Below are 9,312 nucleotides of genomic sequence, written 5' to 3' on the forward strand. Positions count from 1 at the left end.
AGAACCTGTCAAAAATAGAATAGTCTGTAACAATCTAGAGATTTCGAATACTTCGGTAACTCCAAAAATTCTGACAAATTAGGAAGACCTAAGAAATTTGTTTATTAATATTTTGTAAAAAAGAATAAGTATTTTATCGTCCTCTCTCTAAAAATGAAAATTAATTTCCTAAGCGCCAAAGTTTCTGTTTTTCAGCAAGATCAAATTAACTATCACCGTAAGCTATCACAAAGGTCTTACTTGGCACAAACACTAATTAAAACACAAAACCACATCTAACCAGAGAGTAGATGAATTATTTAATGCAAAACAGAACCTAAAAAGCAAAAACTAAAAAATAAAATTGGGTTGCCTCCCAACAAGCGCTATTGTTTAATGCCCTTAGCTAGGCATAAAACACGAATAGATCTAGATACTGTCATCTTTGGTATGCAATTCTTCAATTACACACCTATGATTCTTAGGAGATTCTTTGGTTTTATCAATGATTTAACTCCTAGGCAAGAAATCAAGAAATTCATTCATGACAATGGGTTCCTTCACAATATCGGGAAAATTAGGGTGAATACTTATCGCTTTGAAATATTCATTGTCTTTACTCGAAGATTCACCCTTCTTCTTAGGAACATAAGTAAACTTGGCAATCTTAGTAGGAGGAAGATTTTGAGTAGTTTTAACGGAAGAAAAAGCGGAACCTAAGTTGATAATAATATCTTCAAGGTTGCCAATTCTAGTAGAATCTTGATCTATCTTTTCAATAACTATTGGTTCCTTTTCCCTTAAATTTTTTAAGGTAACTCCTACTTTAAATCCATATTGAGTAATCTTATTATGACTTTTTTATCCAAATTTTCAATCAACTCAACGGTAGCAATTTTATTCTCAATAATATCAAGTCTTTGCATCACATGCTCGAAAGTTAAAACTGTACCGTTAACCAAAAGAGGTGGGGGACCTAGCAAATCTATCATAGCATTTTAAGAATCAAAAATATGGCTCCCCAAGAAATTTCTTCCAGTAATGGTATCTAGAACATATCTATTCCGAGGAGTAACACCTACATAAAAATTGCGAAGAAGAACAACAGTAGATTGCTTTCGAGTAGATCTATTTTGAGCATTGCAAATTCTATACCAAGCATCTTTCAAATTTTCTCCTTCCCTTTGTTTGAAATTGAGGACTTCATTATCAGGAGTGCCCACAATAATGGGAGGACTAGCCATAAGAGCTAATCGGGCGTTTAAACACACGAGAACACCAAAGGCACACGGAGGAGACGGGTGGAAGAGGGGCGAAGAAACGACAAATCTTTTCAAAAATCGTTTTAGAAGTGGGGGAGAGGAAAATGAGAGGCGAATGGCAAATAATGTAATGCGAGAGATGAGAGTTTATGATCGGTACTTGGTATGTCTTAACTTGGCGTAGATCTCCCCGGCAACGGCGCCAGAAATTCCTCGTGCTACTTCTTGAGCATGTGTCGGTTTTTCCCTTGAAGAGGAAAGGGTGATGCAGCAAAGTAGAGTAAGTATTTCCCTCAGTTTTGAGAACCAAGGTATCAATCCAGTAGGAGAAAATGCGCAAGTCACCGAATACCTACACAAACAAACACCAACTTGCACCCAACGCAATAAGGGGTTGTCAATCCCTTCACAATTATTTGCAAAGTGAGATCTGATAGAGTTGGATAAACGGTAAAGTAATATTTATGGTATTTTTTGGTTTATGTAATGGAAAGTAAAAGATTGCATGGAAATTAAATAGGAAACTAAAATTGTAGATCAGAAACTTATATGATGGAAAATAGACCCGGGGCCATAGGTTTCACTAGAGGCTTCTCTCAAGATAGAAAATTTTGTGGTGGGTGAACAAATTACTGCCGAGCAATTGATAGAAAAGCGTTTAATTATGACGATATCTAAGGCAATGATCATGAATATAGGCATCACGTCTGTATCAAGTAGACCGACTCCTGCCTGCATCTACTACTATTAATCCACACATCGACCTACTCCTGCCTGCATCTAGAGTATTAAGTTCATAGAACAGAGTAATGAATTAAGTAAGATGACATGATGTAGCGGGATAAACTCAAGCAATATGATGAAAACCCATCTTGTTATCCTCGGTGGCAACAATACAATACGTCTTGGTTCCCCTTCTGTCACTGGGATCGAGCACCGCAAGATTGAACCCAAAGCTAAGCACTTCTCCCATTGTAAGAAAAACCAATCTAGTTGGCCAAACCAAATCGATAGTTCAAAGAGACTTGCAAATATATCAAATCATGCATATAAGAATTCAGAGGAGATTCAAATAATATTCATAGATAAGCTGATCATAAATCTAGAATTCATCGTATCTTGGCAAACACACCGCAAAAGAGTATTACATCGGATAGATCTCCAAGAACATCGAGGAGAACATGGTATTGAGAATCAAAGAGAGAGAAGAAGCCATCTAGCTACTAGCTATGGACCTGTAGGTCTGAGGTAAACTACTCACGCTTCATCGGAGAGGCAATGGTGTCGATGTAGAGGCCCTCCGTGATAGAATCCCCCTCTAGCAGGACGCCGGAAAGGGCCCCTAGATGGGATCTCACGGGTACAAAAGGTTGTCATGGTGGAAAAGTGTTTTCGTGGCTCTCCTGGTTGGCTTGGGAATATTGGAGAATATATAGGCGGAATAAATAGGTCGATGGAGTCACGAGGGGCCCACAAGGGTGGGGGTGTGCCCTATCGCCCCGGGCGCGCCGTCCGTACATGTGGGTGCCTCGTCGCTTCCCTGACGTGTACTCCAAGTCCTGTGGATGTCTTCTGGTCCAAGAAAATCATCGCGAAAGTTTTATTCCATTTGGACTCCGTTGGATATTCCTTTTCTGCGAAACTCTAAAACAAGGAAAATACATAAACTAGCACTAGGCTCTGGGTTAATAGGTTAGTCCCAAAAATAATACAAAATAGCATAATAATGCATATAAAACATCCAAAATAGATAATATAATAGCATGGAACAATCAAAAATTATAGATACGTTGGAGACATATCAAAAGCTATGCGAGCTTGCACACCATGTCATTTTGTGATATGCCTTCTCCACTAGTCATTCAAACTCCTAGATCCAAATGGCAAACTTCTAGTGTAAACCATGGTAATAAAATCCTTGTTGACAGACTTGTATTCCTTGCATCTCTTATAGCCCTCAAGTCTATAGATATTAGCATCATCTTGGGTATGGACTGGATGACAGCTCATCACACCAAGATCGATTGTTGCACCAAGTCTATTCAGCTTACACACCCATCTGGCAAGATAGTCACTGTGTAACACCCACGATGCGGCCATATCTCCCACGTTTCGGGGCACGACTTAGAGGCATAACCGTATGGTAGGCATGTCGAAAGAGGGGTAATCTTTACACATCCCATGTACTGAATACGAAAGGGATAAAGAGTTGGCTTACAATCGCCACTTCACACAAATACAAGTTAAACATACATCAACCAGAATACAATCAAGGTCCGACTACGGAACCAAAATAAAATAAGACAACCCCAAATGCTAGATCCCCGATCGTCCCAACTGGGCTCCACTACTGATCAACTGGAAACGAAACAACACAACGAACACGATCTTCATCGAGCTCCCACTTGAGCTCAGTTGCGACATCTGCACTGGTATCATCGGCACGTGCAACTGTTTGGAAGTATATGTGAGTCACGAGGACTCAGCAATCTCACACCCGCGAGATCAAGACTATTTAAGCTTATGGGTAGGAAAGGGTAGTGAGGTGGAGCTGCAGCAAGCACTAAGCATATATGGTGGCTAACATACGCAAATGAGAGCGAGAAGAGAAGCAACACAACGGTCTTGAAGCTAGAAGTGATCAAGAAGTGATCCTGAGACTACTTACGCACAACCATAACACAAGAACCATGTCACTTTCCGGACTCCACCGGAAAGAGACCATCACGGCTACACACGCGGTTGATTCATTTTAATTAAGTTAATTGTCAAGTTCTCTACAACCGAATATTAACAAATTCCCATCTGCCCATAACCGCAGGCACGAATTTCGAAAGTTCAAACCCTGCAGGGTTGTCCCAACTTAGCCCATCACAAGCTCTCACGGTCAACGAAGGATATTCCTTCTCCTAGGAAGACCCGATCAGACTTGGAATCCCAGTTACAAGTCATTTCGACAATGGTAAAACAAGACCAGCAAGACCGCCCGATGCGCCGACATCCCGATAGGAGTTGCAGATATCTCGTTCTCAGGGCAACACCGGATTGTCCAAACTTCCGGTAGGCCAGCCCAGAGTTGCCCCTGGTGGCCTCCGGCGGCTGACAGGTGCGGACCAACACTTAGACAAGCACTGGCCGGGGGGGGGGGTTAAAATAAAGATGACCCACGGGAGCGTGACTCCCAAGGGAAAAGTAGGTGGTGGTGAGGCAAATGGTAATAGCAAGGTTGGGCCTTGCTGGAGGAGTTTTATTCAAAGTGAACTGTCAAGGGGTCCCCATAACACCCAACCATATAAGAAACGCAAAATCAAGGAACATAAACACCGGTATGATGGAAACTAGGGCGGCAAGAGTGGAACAGAACACCAGGCATAAGGCCGAGCCTTCCACCCTTTACCAAGTATATAGATGCATTAATGAAAATAAGAGATATTGTTATATCCCAACAATAACCAGGTTCCAACATGGAACAAACTTCATCTTCTCCTGCAACTAACAACGCTATAAGAGGGGCTGAGCAAAAGCGGTAACATAGCCAAACAACGGTTTGCTAGGAAAGGTGGGTTAGAGGCTTGACATGGCAATAAGGGAGGCATGAAATAGCAAGTGGTAGGTAGCGCGGCATGGCAATAGAGCGAGCAACTAGCAAGAAAAGATAGAATTGATTTCGAGGGTATGGTCATCTTGCCTGAGATCCCGCAAGGAAGAAGAACAAGTCCATGAAGAAGACAATCGGACGTAGTCGAACGAATCCTCACAACTCCGGAACGAAACTGAAGTTAACGAGAGAAGCTACCCGGAAAGAAGCAAGCAACATAGTAAACAACCATCACATGAACATGGCATGATGCACAACCAAGTATGATGCATGTACGGTTTAATTATGCATGGCATGGCAAAGTGCACAAGCAAAACTACAAGTTAAATGGAGCTCAATACGGCAACCCATCAGCCCAGAGCAAGCAGCAACGCAAAACCGAGCCAGTGGGGAGCGAAGCAGGGGCACCACCGAGTGGGATGGAGCGGTCTCCGGCCGCTTGCGAGCGGTCTCGAGCACCTCCGCCGCTTGCGCCTTCCCCGGCTGCCCCAGCCACCGTGCCATGCGCTGCTTCGCCATCCATCATTGATGGCGTCTCCGGCCGCGTGCTTCCATGCGTAGCACTGCAGGAGGCAGCGGATGCCTCGGCGCCGTTCGTTGACGAGGTTTTCGGGCGGATCTTCCCATGTGTGGCTCTGCGGGAGGTGAGTTATAGCGAGCTCCGGGTGAGTGATTCCTCTCCTCCTACTTCTTGCTCGCTGCCAGCCCCTTGTCCGTCTGCCGCAGTGCTCCCCCCGTCTTGGGCCGCAGCAGTGGCTGCTTCTGCCAGGCCACGGTTGCAGTCCATCATGGTGGCGCCTGGTCGCGCAGATGCGCCTGCGTCCGGACTGGCGACCCGCTCGGTGCCTCCGCCTGCGATCTTCGCATGCGCGCCTGCGGCTTGCCCTGGGACGGCGATTCCTTCGGCTGATCCGGTGATCTGCTCCTCGCTCGCGCCTCCCGCTCTGGCATCTAATGCGGGTGCTCACGGTGAGGGATGGACTCAGGTCTCCTCTCTACATGCCCAGAAGCTGGCGTGGCGCCAGGCTCGCGATGCCTCCCAGTATCCAAAAGATCCGCGCCATTATCGTCCGGTCTCGTCTGCCGCTTCATAAGCATTCATGAGACACTTTGGCAATTTGTGCTACCGCTGTCTTGGCTCTAGGCACATATATTTCGAGTGCCGTGACCCTATTATCTGCTACACCTACAAGCGTCCTGGTCATCTCGAGCGTGGCTGCCTCGAGCACCTGAAGAACAAGCACTTCTCCAGGTCTCCACCACCGACTCCACCTGTCCCCCCTCGCAATCTGCTGTGTCTGCAGCGTCCCCGAGTTCGACCGTGCTGCCACCGCCTCCTTCCGGTCCTGCTGCGGCACAGCGCTTGGCTTCGCCGCCGCCTCCGGTCCCGACCACTACGGTGCGCCGCACCACGTCTTCGGCAGTGTCTATGGCCTACATACCGGGAGAGGCGTCACGGAGGTCGACCAACTCCAGCTGCACAGTGGTCAGCACCCCGGCCATGGAGGCTGAGGCCCATCACCTCCGCTCGTCCGCGCTCATCCTGACTGCGGTCGTCCACTGCTCCGGCATCACCGCCGACATGGTGGCGCGCGCGGTGGAGCGAGACTTCGGCTTTCCCTGGAGCGACATCGCCGCGGCTCCGTTCTACCCCGACGACTACCTCCTCACCACGTTCCGCCATGCTCAGAGAGACCTTGCCCTCGAGCGGCGTGGCATTGAGGTGGCTGGTGTGCAGTTCAAGTTCCGGCCATGGCTCCCCCCGCCGGGCAGCAGTCGCATTTGGCGTTACTATTGCCGAGTGGCCATCAAGAGGCTACCACTGACCTAGTGGGACTGGAATAGCGTGCAGGAGGTGATCGGCAAGGACTGGGATCTGGACCTCATCGAGCGGTAGTCCACCACCAAGGCCAACTACTCAGCGCTCTTTGCCTGGCTCTGGACTTGGCACCCCGAAAAAATCCCGCGGGCCTCCGACTTCAACGTGATGCACCGCCCTGACATCGTCCGACCACGTGAGTTCCTCCCCGAAGGCACTCGTGCGGAGGAGGGCAAGGAAGGCCCATCCTTCCCGGTGCTGATCCACCTAGACGTGGTCAAGGACTATACGCTGATCTCGCCCTCGGCCTCCCCCGTGCACGGCGAGCGCAAGGAGTGGCCGCACACCTATCGCTTCAAGGGCAAGTGGCGCTTCGGCACGCGGGACGGAGATGACAGGGCCCGATCGGTGGGTTCAAGCTCCGCTCATTTTGGCGGCCGTCGGAGTGACGATGATGAGGGAGATGGGGTGACAGTAGTCGTCGCCGCGACAAGCGTGGTGGGGTGCGCAAGCGCTTCTTTCGTAACATGCGTCAGCAGGCAATGCGCAATGCTAGGCCTGCAGTTGCAATCCATCGAAGAGCAACGTGCTAGGAGCGCGCTGGCCGAGGCCAACCTGACTAGGCCTGGGTTGGTGGCGGCGATCACAACCAACGTGGCACAGCTGCACATAGATGAGCAACGGGTGTTTGTCAGCAAGATTGCTACCCTGCTCTCCACCTCGGTGTTGGGTGCTCCGACAGCGGCATCCACGAAGCGATCTGCCAAGCCACTCCGGCAGCGGATCATAGGCACGGTGAAGGCGTCCAGGCAGAGCACGAGGCTGATGCGGCTGCGCTCAAGTCTATCGTCCACCAGGCGCACCCAAGCCGGCATCTGTGTCGAGCTCGGCATCATCAGAAAGGCCGAAGAATTCACAACGCCCTCCTCGCCTATGTTCAGTTCTTCCGCGAACCCATGCCCCCGGAGAATGTGGCAAAAATTGTGAAGATAGCTAGGCTGGCTTCTCCCTCGCAGTTGCGCCTACCTGATGCAGAACTCCAAGCGATATTGGAGGAGCTGGCAGGCCATGCCGCCTGAACACCGATGTTGCGGCTGCTGAACCTGATGACTTCTTAGTTTCCATGATTAGTGCTCTCATGTTGCTGCCTTTTCTTTCTGGTTTGTGCGCTGTGTGGCTGCCCTGCACTATCTGCATGCAGTATGTATCCTGCTGTGGGGAACTTGCGCAACCCCCGCCTATCTATCTCTCTGTAGCTTCATTTGTTTCCCATGAATGAACATCTATCTGTCATCAGTTGGAATGTTATAGATCTTAATGATGCTGCTAGACGCGTGTCTATTCACTCACTTCTCGACACCTTGGCCTATTCTATCGTTTGCTTGCAAGAGTCCAAGCTCGACTCGTTCACTGATCGTGATCGTAGTGAGATATTTCACACGCGTTTGGACCGGCATGCCGCACTCAATGCAGAGGGCACGCGAGGTGGAGTACTGCTAGGCTGGAGGTCTGATCGGTATGCGGCTTCAGACATCAATGTGAGAAAATTCTCCATCACTGCAAGGTTCTCGCCGGTTGACGGAGGCCAGCCTTGGTCCCTGACCACGGTCTACGGACCACATGATGACCCGCGGAAGCAAGCTTTTCTCATCGAACTTGCTGACATCCATAACACAATGCTAGGGCCATGGTGAGTTATTGGGGATTTCAACCTAATAACGGACCCGCAAGACAAAAACAATGATCGTATCTGCCGATGATGGATGTACTGGTTTCGCAGAACCCTGAATATGTCTAGCTTGCATGAATTGCCGCTGATCGGGCGCAAGTACACGTGGAGTAATGAACAGGCAGCCCCTACACTAGTTCGCTTAGATGGAGCCTTCCACAATGTGGATTAGGAGCTACGGTTCCCGACAGCAAAGCTTCTGCCGCAATCGTCTTCTATTTCTGATCATTGCCCACTGTTGTTGATTGATGAGAGCGTCATCTCCGTTAATAGGCAATTCCATTATGAGGGTTACTGGCAGTTCATCAGCGGCTTTGAAGAGGTAGTAAAGCAGGCTTGGACGACCGGGACGGGTGGCTCCTACTCCATAACTAGGCTGAACACCATGTTATGGCGGAACAGCAAGGCACTCAAGGCATGGAGCAGAAACATTATGGGGGACTTCCAGCGTCAATTACTTGTTCTAAATGAGCTAATTCTACAGTTTGACATGGCACAAGATACGAGATCCCTCTTCCTTGACGAACAGGAGCTACGATCTAAACTGAAGTCTAGATCACTCGGGCTTGCTGTACTACTAAAAATCAAAAGGCGACAAAGGAGAAGGGTGACCTGGCTGAAGGTTGGGGATGCTAACACAAACTTTTTCCACCGAAAAGCGAATGCGCGCCGCAAGCGGAACACCATCCATGTTTTTGCATGACCCGGCAGGTGCGACAACATCCACAGACGCAATGACTGCTTTGGCCCACCGACACTTCACCACCATTTTTGGAAGGGCGGAGCAACAAACCGCAGCCATCAACTGGGAGGAACTTGACCTTGAGCATGTGGATCTGCACCACCTTGAAGGAGAGTTCACCTTGCGTGAGGTTAAGGAGGCAATCGATGATACCCCACAGGTAAAAGCGCCGGGTCCGGACGG

At 48.8% G+C, this 9,312-nt stretch overlaps 1 pseudogene; it reads left to right on the forward strand.

Annotated features, from left to right (window-relative positions):
- Window positions 1-6,268: 6,268 nt before the first annotated feature.
- LOC147975369 (uncharacterized) lies at window positions 6,269-7,645 on the forward strand (annotated as a pseudogene).
- Window positions 7,646-9,312: the final 1,667 nt, after the last annotated feature.

Source organism: Triticum urartu, chromosome 4A (genome assembly GCF_056163025.1).
Source record: "Triticum urartu cultivar PI428250 chromosome 4A, HENAU_Tu73, whole genome shotgun sequence".
Lineage (NCBI taxonomy): Eukaryota > Viridiplantae > Streptophyta > Magnoliopsida > Poales > Poaceae > Triticum > Triticum urartu.